Genomic DNA, 13,142 nt, shown 5'->3' with positions numbered 1-13,142 from the left:
GAGCAAATTCAAGAGCATCCTCCATGGCTAACTCACAATGACTAAGTGAAGCTAAGCAACTCTCTGCAATCCGGCCAATAATGTAGGTTTAAAATTCGTTATTTGAAACCAGCTTTTGTACCTAATAAAATGTTGACTGGTGGAGGGGCTTGGTTCCTTTCAAGTGATGAATATTAGAGAAGAAGAAAAGAGAGTTTGAATATTTGGCAGTTCTTTAGCTTCTCAATCTGGACAGGAGCATGCTGCCTCAGCTTCCTCCCTAAGAATGTTAAGAAAAATCAAGTCCCCATGGTACTGCCTCCTGTAAACCTGCTCTGGTTTCAGAGTATGTGTTGTTTCTTTCAGGGTCCCTCTACCCAGAAATGTCTACCCTCCTAAATTATATGCTCTCTCTCCCCTCTTACTAAGCCAGACCCTTCAATAAGATTGGCTATGGATAAGAGACTTCCTGTGGTAAAATTCCTTACAGATAGAAAACATAACCTCAAATGTGTAAGGCAAATATTGTAGAGGCTTCTTCAAAGGCCACAACTATAGCACATGCCAAGGTCCCATACCAAGCATTATAGTTACTCATTTTAGAAGTAAAGCCTGTGAGGCTAAGCTATCCTGCCAGACCCAGCTATAATGTACAGTTCTTTGCCGCACTAGGCTCATGTCCTCCAAGGATTCAGTCAAGCTACCTTGGACAAAACTGTCAGTGTATTTTGAACCCCACAGCTACAATGACCTATACATTAGCTTGCTGTCTCTATATCACTAAGGGGCCATTTAACCCATATGAAACCTAAGTAATATAGCATTGTAGCTAATAATAAGAAACCTGGATTTGAATTGCTCTTCCATTACAATCCTCTGAGACTGAAAAGATACTTTAACTTTGTTATGTCACCATTTTTCTCCTTTCAGGTGTAATAAACACAGGGTCTGCTTTACAGCATTGATGAAAACAATAAATGATATAATTCAGGTAAAATTGTTAACACAGACCCTAACAAATACCACCAGCTTGATTTTATCTGTCAATAAAAATCATTGAACTAATCAGGCTTTTAGTTTCCCGGATGCAGGCTGCGATCCCAAGTGTCGCATCTCATTGAAGGAGTTATTAGCCTTCAATTAGCTGGCGTTTCAGATAGCTGGCAACAGCTGCTGGAGTGAAATGCAGGGGAAAGTGCAGAGACAGGAAGCTGGGAGCCATATGTCTGCCACTTTACCTCCCTCGCAATCACTCACGGCTTTCTAATTTTCTTCAACCTGAAGTGGACTCATGGGGTAAGTTTCTTGCCTCATGTCTTGCCGTCAAGTTCACTCAAAGAGAAATAAAACCCCAGAGTCTCCAATGAGGAGAACAGATGGGATGTCTTTCTTTCTCCTCTTGTCTAAGTTTCCACCGATTGCTGCTCAACTGAGACAACACATTTGTTTTTTAATCCTTGATATTCTCCTTCAAAATGTTTCTACAGGCCCATGAAGAGTCACTGCATCCAGGGGCTCTTATTTAAAGATATGAAACGAGTAGCTCATTTCATTTCTAGGTAGGCTTCTGAAATTTAGCATTGACCATAGAGATCCCTCCTGATTTCACCTGGGTAGTGGTCCAGACCCAGTCTTATATTAAATCTATTGTCACTTCTTAGTCCTGGAGCTACTTGTGTGGTATGGATGGCTACAGAGGCAAAGAACTATCTATTGTTTTCAATTTCTTAAAAAGTGAAAGCCTATCTTCAAGTCAAAATTATGAAGATTAGAAGGAATATGCCAGTGCCAGAAGGTTGAGTTCATCATGGAAAAGACACTGAGTAACTTAACCTTAAGAGAAGCAGGAGGAGGGGTAATGGGATAAGGGGTTTCTGGGTGTGGGGAGGGGGAGGAATGGGGTAAAGGGATAACATCTGAAATGTAAATAAAATAACCAATAAAAAAAGAGAGAGAGTCTATTTAAGAGAAAATGAACAGATGAGATTCAGTTTTAACTTCTTGGTACTAGAATTTCTGGATCAAAGTACCCAAATGGAGTATATAAGTTTATCTCTATCTATATAATAAATTACTTGGCATTTGATTTTTAGTGGACAGGATGAAGAGCGCCTACATCTTCACAGGTTTAATGTAAGTCAGAGAAAGAAGAAAACAGAGAACAGAAGACATTGAATTAAATTAGTAACTATTTATTAAATCAGAAATTCATTTTCTGACCTTTAAGTTGAATATAGCAAAGTTAAACAAATTTTAACCTCATGTTCTATTAGCTATTTATACTGAGCATGTGGCACATCTTCATTATGAAATCCCATCGTATCTTAGAGAACTTATTATTTTTATACTTCCTGTTAAAGTGAACACTCACCTTTGTGTGGAAACTGCAGAAAATTTTCTAACACTTAGATTTCTTTTAGGAAATGTGAATCTATTTATGGTGCATGAGCAACCGTGAGAGTCTATATGATGGATCATTCTACAACCAATAAGTATTTCTGGATCTATGTGAGGGAGCTATGAGAAGATATTTCTCAGGAGACATCTGTCTGTTATCAAACAAATAACAAAAGTAGAGTCTTAGGTAGTTATTTTGTGTTGCAAGAGTTATATTGTAGGCCACAAGATAGTTCAGCGGGTAACAGGACTGTCTACGTAAGCATGAGGATCTGGATTTGGATCCTCAGCTCCCATGTAAAATCTGAACATAGCTATGGCTGCCTGTAATTCCTGTTTGGTGGGAGAAGAGACAGGAGGATGTTAAAGCTTGACATCTATCTAGTGTAGCCAAAAATAGAGAGACTCAGTCTTCAGTGAACAGTTTGCAGATTGATAGAATAGGATACCAAATGCCTCTATCCTCTTTACTAGTAGGCACATAGGATGCATGCACACACACAAAGACACACACACACTTTGCACCATATATATTATCAAGACAAATTTTTAAATGCTCATCTTATTCATGAGCCTGATTCCAAAAATGTAATAGTTGATGTGTATTGTTTTACAAAGAAATACATAGAGAAATATGCATATATGTGTATGTCATATATATAAACATATATATATATATATATATATATATATATATATATGATAGATTAAAAATAAAACTTTTGAATTTATTTATAGCTTCAGAATATTAAAAGTACTGTTTTGGTAGCGTGCTGTTTAGTTGTATATTTCTAGAGGCCAATACATAGAAGACATAGAAATCGAATTCATCAACTTTATGGAAAACACATAACTGAAAGAGAAAACAATGTTTTCCATGAGTTGGCAACATGAGGCTAAAGTCAGCCATAACATGATCTCAAGGAATGATATCTCAATTGAAAAAAATCCATACGTTTATCAAAATCATGTTAGAAAGATTTATGTGAGTGACATTTATTTGATATAATTAGCATAGGTATGAAGAATGCAGTCATGATGAGGATGTTGTTCTTAAGAGTTCAATCCTGGACATGACTTCTCCAATGATGCTAGATATTGGAAAACTTACTTAACGTGCCTTGCCTGTGTTTTCACAATCAAATAGGGATTGGGGCTACTCTAGAGCTAATGAGCTCCGTTCAACCAATGTGAAGACTAGGAATCACTTCTGGTAAGATGCTTCATGGTGAAAAGAGACATATTGACGGTGCTGAATGTACTGGCTGTGAGTCTTGACACCAGCTACAACAGAAGTGCAGGTAGAAATGTAATGGAAGCAACAGCATTAGGAGTAGCAGCAGGAGCAGTGTGTGCTGTAGGAGACTATAGAGACAAACAGAAAGGATGATCCAAAGCCTCTCTTTAAATTCTCTGTAGACATGCCAAGGGAAACAGGATAATGTTGCCTCATGAGAGGATTACATTTGATTTGCAGAACTGCCTCAGGTATAATAGTCCACATGAATAAACTCTGGCAATTAATGATGAAAGAGAGCCCCTAAATACTTAAACGCTGATTTTCAACTAAGGGATAGCAATTATGTAAAGGACGATATCAGTCTTGCCATGGTGGCTCTAGCAGGGAAATGATTATCTCCCAAAAAACATTTTTTTTGTTCCCTTTTCAGAAACAGGATGTGACTGGACATCCTCCAGAATGACAAATCATATGTTCTTATTTCACTGTTATTGATCTCTGTCTTGAACACAAAGTTTAGCTTTGTGTGCATTATAGCATTTCATTGAAACTCAAAATAGTACAAGTGTCTTACACATACCTCTAACATTTTGGAGCCCAAATAGTGAGATGATATTTTTGCAGTCCATATTTTCATGTCACAAAGACCTAGAGCAACTGCAGCAAGATAACATGACTTTTAATTTAACAATGCCTTCCAAGGAATTGAAATATATTAGATGCCAAATATAGTTTCCAAAGGAAACTTTCCAAAGGAAAGGTTGTGTCGTTGAATCTGAAGGTATTGGAGAAGAGATCTGTACTTTTCATAACCACCTCCAGAACTTACCTTCTTTGAGTCAATCAAATAATAAATGTAAAAAATCATTTCCTGTAAGATTTATTTCACATTCAATGATAAAATATTGTCTATTACGATATTCTAATTTGGTTAAGTGTCTTCTTTAATCATCAGAAAATGAATTCTTCAGATCAAGGATCTTGTCCTAACCAATTTTGATTTTTAATAATCTTACCAAAATTATATCTACATTCCCCAATTCTGAATCTGGAGACGTTTCTTTCCCCACACCCTTGCTTTTCATCAGCTTTCATTATTGCCCTAGGTATAAGATTATGAAGCCAGAATAGGTGTCCCCTTCAAATTTAGATGCCTCAACACCATCAAAGATCAAGAGCCTGTAGGAATTTAGGGTAGAAACCCAGAGGTATATTGGCAGAGGTATGATGACTTCCGAGTGTGAGAAGTATGTCTCTGATTCTTGTGCACACTCTTGGGACTCTTCTTTTTGTTGGGTTGCCTTCTCCAACTTCAATATGGTGGTGCTTTTATTTTTAATTTTAAAAATCTTATTATATTTTATTTTGTCATGTTTGATTGTAATCTTCCAGAATCCTGTTCTTTTCTAATGAGAGACAGAAAGGAAGTGGATCTGGATGGGGAGGGACAATGAGAAAAAATTGGGAGGAGAAAAGGGAGGGGAAACTATAATCGGGGTATATTGTATGAGGAAAATTTATTTTCAATAAAAAGGGAAAAAAGGAAAAGTGCTACTAAAATCTTGACTTTTTAAATGCTCTAATAATAATTTAATACTGAATAAAATAAGGATGGAAAGATTGCCAGTCCTTCAAGACAAGCTAATTCCTGGTTATTTAAGTACTATTGGGACACAAATAGTAACAAGTATACCAGCTGGTGATTTCTAGAATTCCACTCACCCTAGAGTCCAATTTCCCAAAAAAAGCCCAGTTTCTAAACACAGAACCAAATGCAGAAGAAAATATAGAACTCAGCCCTTGTAGTCGGATTTATAATAATCAGAAAAATAGAATGAGTTTGGACAATGGAATTAGAGATAAAACAAAACTGCAGACCAGAAAAGGTAACAAAACCAACAGAAAGGTATCTGAGAAGCCCTTGCTCTGGAGATGCTTATGTCTGCACTCTTTAAGGTCAGTCCTTGTTGCAGGAGGTGATCAGGTGTTTGTCAGTTCAGTCCTAATTTCTAGGATAGGGTACATAGAGGAAGAGGAGCGTTTAGGTTAACACAATTAATGTGAGGAACTCTTCGTAGTGTCTGGGAGCTAGGAACCTGCTTCAGAATGCAAGAGAAACTTTTTCTTCCCCTCCCTCCCCTCCCTCCCTCCCTCCCTCCCTCCTTCCCTCCCTCCCTCCCTCCCTCCTTCCTTCCTTCCCTCCCTCCCTCCCCATCTACCTTCTTTCCTCTCTCCTTTTCTCTCTCCCTCTCTTTCTTCCCTTTTCTATCCTCTTTCTTTCCCTTTCATTCTTTACACCCTTCTCTTTTCAAAAATAATATAGAGTGCTGGAGAGAACCTTCAATGCTTAAAACTCTTGTTGCTTTTACACAACACTTGAGTTCAATTCCCAGCACCCACATGATATCACACAACTATCAACTCCAGTTCCAGATCTATGACCTATTCCTGAACTTCTCAGCACCAGCCACACACTGTCTCTTCACATAACCTAATCTCTTAAAGAGCCCAGGATCATGATCCCAGGGGTGACACCACTCACAATGGCTGAGCTCTCTCATATCACTAATTAAGAGAGTGCCCTACAGGCTTGTCTACAGAACATCTTATGGAAGCAGTTTCTCAACTGTGGTTCTTTCCTCCCAAATGGCTCTGGCTTGTGTCAAGTTGACATAAAAACCAGACAGTGTTACTTGTCCTTTGTCAGCTCGACACACAAATACATGACTTGTTAAGAGGTAATCTTTCCTTTCTTGTTGTCCTCAAGGTCACACATTAATAACATCACAACATGACTCATTTTACAAACTTGAATAGTCCCACAGTCTTTACAAATTCAAAGACTTTAAAAATCAGTCTCTGTAAAACCCCCAAAATCTCTCTAAAAGTTCAGTGTCTCTCAACTGTGATTGTCTATAAAATCTTAATAGGTTAAATCCGTTTTTTTTTAAATTTTATTTTCAAGTAGATGGAACAGGGTGCAATCATAATCTGAACACAGCAAAACAAAACTCCAACAGAGTAAATAACTCGGTGTGAAATGCCACATATTTACCTACACTCTTCTGGGTTCCTTCAAAGTTCTGGGGTCTCCTCTCTGACTCAGCTCTCTGCAGCACACACAGCTTGTCTGCTAGGCTCAGGCCATCTCTACTCTATGGCTGTTGCTGTTCTTGATGGTCACCCCAGGGCACTGGTATCTCTGAAATCTTCTGCTGCAAATAGGTTGAACTTCCTCTTCAGGGTTCATTCTTGTCATGGTACCAAGCTTCAGCTTCTCTACATGACTCCTTAAGTCCTGGGGCTTCAAGTGCTACTGAGGCTGCACCAATGGCTTCTGGCCTCTCCCAGTACCTAGCTTCAGCTGCTTTTTATGAACTCTTCATGTCTTCAAAACCAGTACCACCTGGGTGACTCTTACAAATGTCCAACTTTGGCTTCCGGCGCACAGTACAGTCCTGGCTACCTCTTAGAACACAGCTTCTGAGTTTTGACCCTGAGGAAATACTTCCTAGCAGATTTAACCTCAGTCATGCTGCTTTCTTCTTCATCACTCTTAATTTCTCAGCCAGAGCTGACCAGCATCAATTATCCCAACAAAGCAAAGCTTACAATTTTGTAATTCTGGTATCTTGTTAATCATAGCTAATTCTTCAGTCCTTACTGACTATAACAAAAATAACCAAGCAACTGCCTGATAGAGTCTTTAAATGAGTCTCAGACTTTCCTATGGAATGTCATAAGGCAGGCCTCCATCATCCTTATTTCTCTCAACATTCTTATCGTTCAAGCTCTCACAGCTCACCATAGTCTGTACACTCAATGGTGTTTCTAGCCCAAAGTTTCAAAGTCCTTTCATAATCCTCCATCAAAACAATACCATCTGGCCTGACACAGCAATATTGTGTTCTGTCTTAGTTTGAATCTTTACTATGACAAAACACCATGACCAAATTATGTTGTGGAAGAAAGGGTTTATCTTGCTTACATTTCCCTGTAACAGCCTCTGTGGTTTGAATATGCTTTGGCTCAGGGAATGGCTCTATTAGGAGGTGTGGCCTTGTTGGAGTAGGTGTAGCCTTGTTGGAGGAAGTATGTCACTGTGGGGTTGGGCTCAATTTGAGACTTTCCTCCTAGCGGCCTGGGCGACAGTCTTCTCCCGACTGCTCTCAGATCAAGATGTTGAACTCTCAGCTTCTCCAGCACCATACCTGCCTGAACCCTGCCTTGCTTCCCATCATGATGATAATGGTTTGAACCTCAGAACCTGTAAGCCAGTCCCAATTAAATGTTGTCCCTCATAAGAGCTGCCTTGGCCATGGCGTCTCTTCACAGCAATGAAACCCTAAGATATAGTCCATCACACAAGCAGGGCAGAAACCTGGAGGTAGGAGCTGATGCAGAGGCCATGGAGAAGTGCTGCTTACTGGCTTGCTCCTTATGGTTTGCTCAGCCACTTTACCTATATTTTTTTTTCAGTATGAAGTCTAACCTTCTTTCTATATATTTGCTTATTGCAACTGTTCTTTGACACATACATGCCTATGGGCAGAGGACACGTGTGAAGCTGCAAGGAGTCTAGGCATCACAGCTTAGTAAGCAAGATGCATGCAGAAGCTGTTGATTATTTTGAGACCACTGATTGAGACTTTCCAGACTTTTCTCCTGCTGATCTTAAAGACAACCTCAGGAGGAATGACCAAGGCTTAGTTTTTGGCAGGGAGAGATTTGCATCTGCTAGGTCTATTGAGATCATTTGATTTGAGGGATTTGAGGTCTCATATGCTCAAGTTAGGCCTCTTGTGGCATTCACTTCTGCTACATGCAGATTAAGGTATAGAACTCTCAGCTACCTCTCCAGCATCATGTCTGCCTGCATGTCACCATGTTTCCTATCATGATGACAGTGGACTAAACCTCTGAACTGTAAGCCAGCCCCAACTAAATTTTGTCTTTTATGAGTTGCTGTGGTCATGGTATCTCTTCAGAGCCATTGAGACCCTAAGATGCCATGTCAGGTGGTATCCACAGATTCATTGTATTAGGAAGTAGACATTTCTTTTATGGGGGGTGGCATTCATTTCTTTTCAATTGGTAATTGCATAGGTAGTTTTGATGTCAAGTTTGATTCAGATAGCATTCAAGCACTTAGCTCAATAGATTTGGAAGAGGGCAAAGAGACTACACAGGTAGAAATGTGGAAAGTGAAATTAGCCAGGAAGAAGGACAGCAAGCACTCCTGCCCAGAGACAAGGAGAGAAACAAACCAAGGATGCCGCTGTTACAGTTTGATCTAAAGTATTCAAAGATCATTCACTAAAGGCTCAGTGGCTAGCTGATGGATTATGTTGTGACTCATCTCTTTGGTGCTGTAGTCTACTAATGGGTTCAAAATTTAACGAACTTCTCAGAAGTTGAAGAAACTGTAGAAGTGTGGACGAATTAGAGAAAGTACATCATTGACTATGTGCTCTGAGAAGCAGAGGACCCAGAAATGTGAGGACCATTTTTATCTCTCCCACACAGTGAATCTTTTCTTCTGTGTTTAAAAACTCAATTTCCAATCTGGATTGATCAAACATAGATAGCAAAACTCAAATAGGGAGGAGTGGGTTTCTAGCTCAGTGAGGATAGTTTTTTAAAGGATGAGAAGAGAGAACATCCATCCATTTGCACTTTCCCTGGGAAGTAACAATTTGTGGGCTTAGGCCACTGAATTTGGGATCTGATTTTGTGTGACCTCATCATTAATATCTTGTCCTTCTGAAAAGCCATAAAATAATTTGTTTCCCTGTTAGGCTGGCTCAGCTTTGACTTGTCCTGATCCTGGTTGTTTGTATGACCCTTCCATATATAGCTTACTCACTGATTGAGCTACTGAGCCCATAAAGCCCTCAGATAGATTGTATGTGTTAGGTATAAGCTATATAACTATGAGCTCATTGCCCAGACTCTCCAAGCCTTCCTGTCTAAAATGGAGACTTTTATATTATCCATGGTATGTATTGAAAGGGTTAACAGATCTAATGTGTTCAATGTGGAAGCTGGAAAGCACACTTTCATAAGACCATGTATCGTTTTTATTGTTATCATTCTTCTCCATTTGCCTGAGGTATCTCAAAAGCAAGTGGTGAATATGAGCTAGACTGCATTCTGATTCTAAATCCCTCTCATTCCAATAGAAGATCAGGAAAGGGAGACCATTCCTCCCATCAATGTAGACTCTAAGTATAGTGGGCATCTGCTTGTGAGGCTGGACCACTAGGTGGGTGGGGGTCTATTGGGTAAGAAAATGGACTTCTGACTGTATATGATGACAAGAGGTGTTGCTTGGGGATTCTGTAGAGTGAAAAAAATCTCAGATGCCCAGCTTTACATAACTACCAGTACCCGAGGCTGTTTTTGTTTGTTTACTATAACTAAAGTTAAATGTCTTGTTAAAGAAAGGGTTAGAGATTAGTTAACTCCTGTCATCATCCTTTATAAAAACTGAGAAGTACAAAGCACCATTATTAAAATGCCTTTAATCAAAGTGCCCTTCTGTTTTTCTTCCTTAGGGGAAAAATAACTCTAAAACAAAATCTTTCAAGGAAATGTGTCATGAAAACACAAAGGAATGCTGATCTTATTATCTGTGTGTTCTCAAGCAACTACTGAAATCAATTCTGAACCAAGCAGTGACCACGCGATGTGTTACAATCCATTCTGAAGGGAAATCTACAAGAATTCCTTTCAATAAGCAATAAAGATGGGCAGTTAAATCCACATTAAACAGACTACTCATGTTTTATATGAGAAGGAATTATTTTCAAGATAATTTACTTATTGGAGGTATTTGTGTCATGACATGTAAATGATTTTTCTTGTACTAAAGAACAAAAGTTACCATCTGCCAACTGGTGATTTACTCAGAAACTGTCAGAATGATAATAATTTCTCATTTACAAAACACAGTTAGAAGGAAAAGCTAAGTTGTGTAATGACTATAGCATTTTAAATAGATGAAAAGTTTATTAGCTCTTTCTCATCACCTAAGAAACATGGCTCCGCTTTGCTGTTACACACTTTAGTCTCTTGATTTGATGTGTACTTGATACTTAATGTGGACAGTTTGAGATATTTGACAAGTGCATATGCTTCCAAAGACACAAACACAAAATGATGACTATATCATCATCCCAATGCTTCTTGTCATCTTTTCTACTCTACCTTTTCAGGAAACCAGCTTCCAGCTTCCTATGAAAAAAAATGAGATTGCATTTCCCAAAGCTGAAGTATAGAGAGAATTATGTGACATGAACTCTGTGCATTTGACTTTTCCAACTCAAAACTTAGCCATGTCCCATGTGTGTTTACTCATTCGTATGCTCAGATCTATACTGTCATATAGATAGGTGTTGACTACTCTTGGTTGTCAACTGAATTACATCTGGGATTAGCTAAAACTCAAGCAGCTAGGTACACCCGTGAGAGATTTTTTTTCTTAACTAAATCATTTGAGATCTTTTGAGGATGCAAAGATACATCTTTACATTGGGCCACGCCTTCTCCTGGAAGCCTATTTAAGGGACATGGAAGAAGAACGCTTTCGCTCCTTTCCTTCTTGCTCTCGATCTCTCTGGCAAATCCATTCCTTCATTAGAGCCTAAGTCCTCAGGATTCTGAAGTATACTGAAGACCACCTGAGCCTTGTGGATGGAACAACTTTTTGGATATTCCATAGGTAGAATATATTTGTATTCATTATATATGTCCTGTTCCTCTAGAGAGCCCTGCCTAATACAGGATAGACAACAGTTTGTGACCTGCTCATCTATTACTGGGAACTTGGTTTATTCTTTTACTCTTTTGACTTTTAAAAATGAAGCTGCAATGACCATCTGCATGTCTTACATAAAAGTATATACAAGATATAAAGGCCAAAAAGGTCTTTGTTTGGTCAATAAGTATAAATTGAATAATTTAAGACTAGAATGAAGCATGACTATCTGTCTGGTAGAATGCTAGTTTCAAGAGTGACCTGAATGGTTGGCAAGATTGCTTAGATGGTAAAGTGCTTGATAGGCAAACATGAAGACTGGCATGTAAATTTCAAGCACATACTCCTGGAAGCTTTCTGGCCAGTCAGTTTAGTTACGTTGCTAAACTCTAGGTTCAGTGAGAGATCCCTGAAAGATCAACTGGAGATTGATTAAAAAACCATTTGGTTTGATATATGGTTTCTACATCCATAATTAAATACACCTGTACACACATGTGCATCCATCCGTTCTTCATGAACATCAATCTTTGCGATTAATTTAACTCCTTTGTTTTTATCTAACTACAAATTAAAATGAAGTACGAAATAACATAGATGTCCCTTATACAACTCATTCAGTAATAGTAATGTTTTAAAAGTCATAGTAATAGATCAAACTGGTAAACTGAAATTCATATGGCTTGCATGACTTTGTTGAAATCTCATTTCACTCGTGTGTTTACATAGTTCACTATAATGTTACTATTTCTGTAGATTAATGGGAGCAGAGTTCAGTTACTGTCAAACTTCAGCGTAAGGATCCCTATTGCTGTTATTTAGTAGCCACAGCCATCTGCCTTTATTCCCACTGCTTAACCTCTAAGAATTACTGATTTCACCATTTATGATATTGTTATATTGTTGTCCATTTTGTACCTTCAAAATTCTTGTTTATATCTTTCTGTATCCTGTCCTAGGACACTTCTTTTGTTTCAGATGATTGACATGCTAAAAGCATATAACAGACTCAAGAAGATATTTTTCAGATTCAAGATTCAGTTTTCTAACTTTTAAATTGTGTGTGTATGTGCGTGTGCGCACACATGAGCACTACAGGTAAATGGAGTTCAAAGTAGGGTCTCGGATCTCCTGGAGCTAGGTTACAGGTAGTGGTGAGCCACCCACTATAGAAGCTGGGAGCTGAGCTTGGGTCCTCTACAAGAGCAGCAAGTGCTCTTAACTACTGAGATATCTATTCAGCCCAGCGGCTGGATATTTTTGATTTATGGAATCTACACATTTTTCTTGGTGTCTCCTTTATATCACTTAGGTGTGGGATGATGGTGTTTTTGTGCACTGTTGGAAACAGCTGTCTATCACTTAATTTTTGAAATATGTGCCTTCATAAATTCCAAACTGGAGCATTATATTTCATAAAGTAGGCCATGGTGTGTTGCCTAAAATGCACTTCACTTTGGAGCACAATCTCACCCACACTTACAGCTTGGATGCACATGTAATTTTTTCATAAAAGCAAAAATATCATTGTGTGATATGCTTTGTGTGATAGGCTTGGCTGGGAATCAAGGTCTCAGAATCAGCTGCAACACACATTTACATCTCTTTAAGTAAAACTTATATGTGGGGATCATGAATAATGAAGGTGAATGTCAAGGTTTATCTAACCCAGTAAACCACCTGAGGTGGATTAACTTTCCAAACTAATTTATAATTTTTTCAAATGTAATTAAATATGAATGTAATGACAGTTTTCCAGAGAACACC

The sequence above is a fragment of the Grammomys surdaster genome, unplaced genomic scaffold (genome assembly GCF_004785775.1).
Source record: "Grammomys surdaster isolate TR1022 unplaced genomic scaffold, NIH_TR_1.0 125846, whole genome shotgun sequence".
Lineage (NCBI taxonomy): Eukaryota > Metazoa > Chordata > Mammalia > Rodentia > Muridae > Grammomys > Grammomys surdaster.
Note: the sequence above shows the minus strand (reverse complement) of the source record.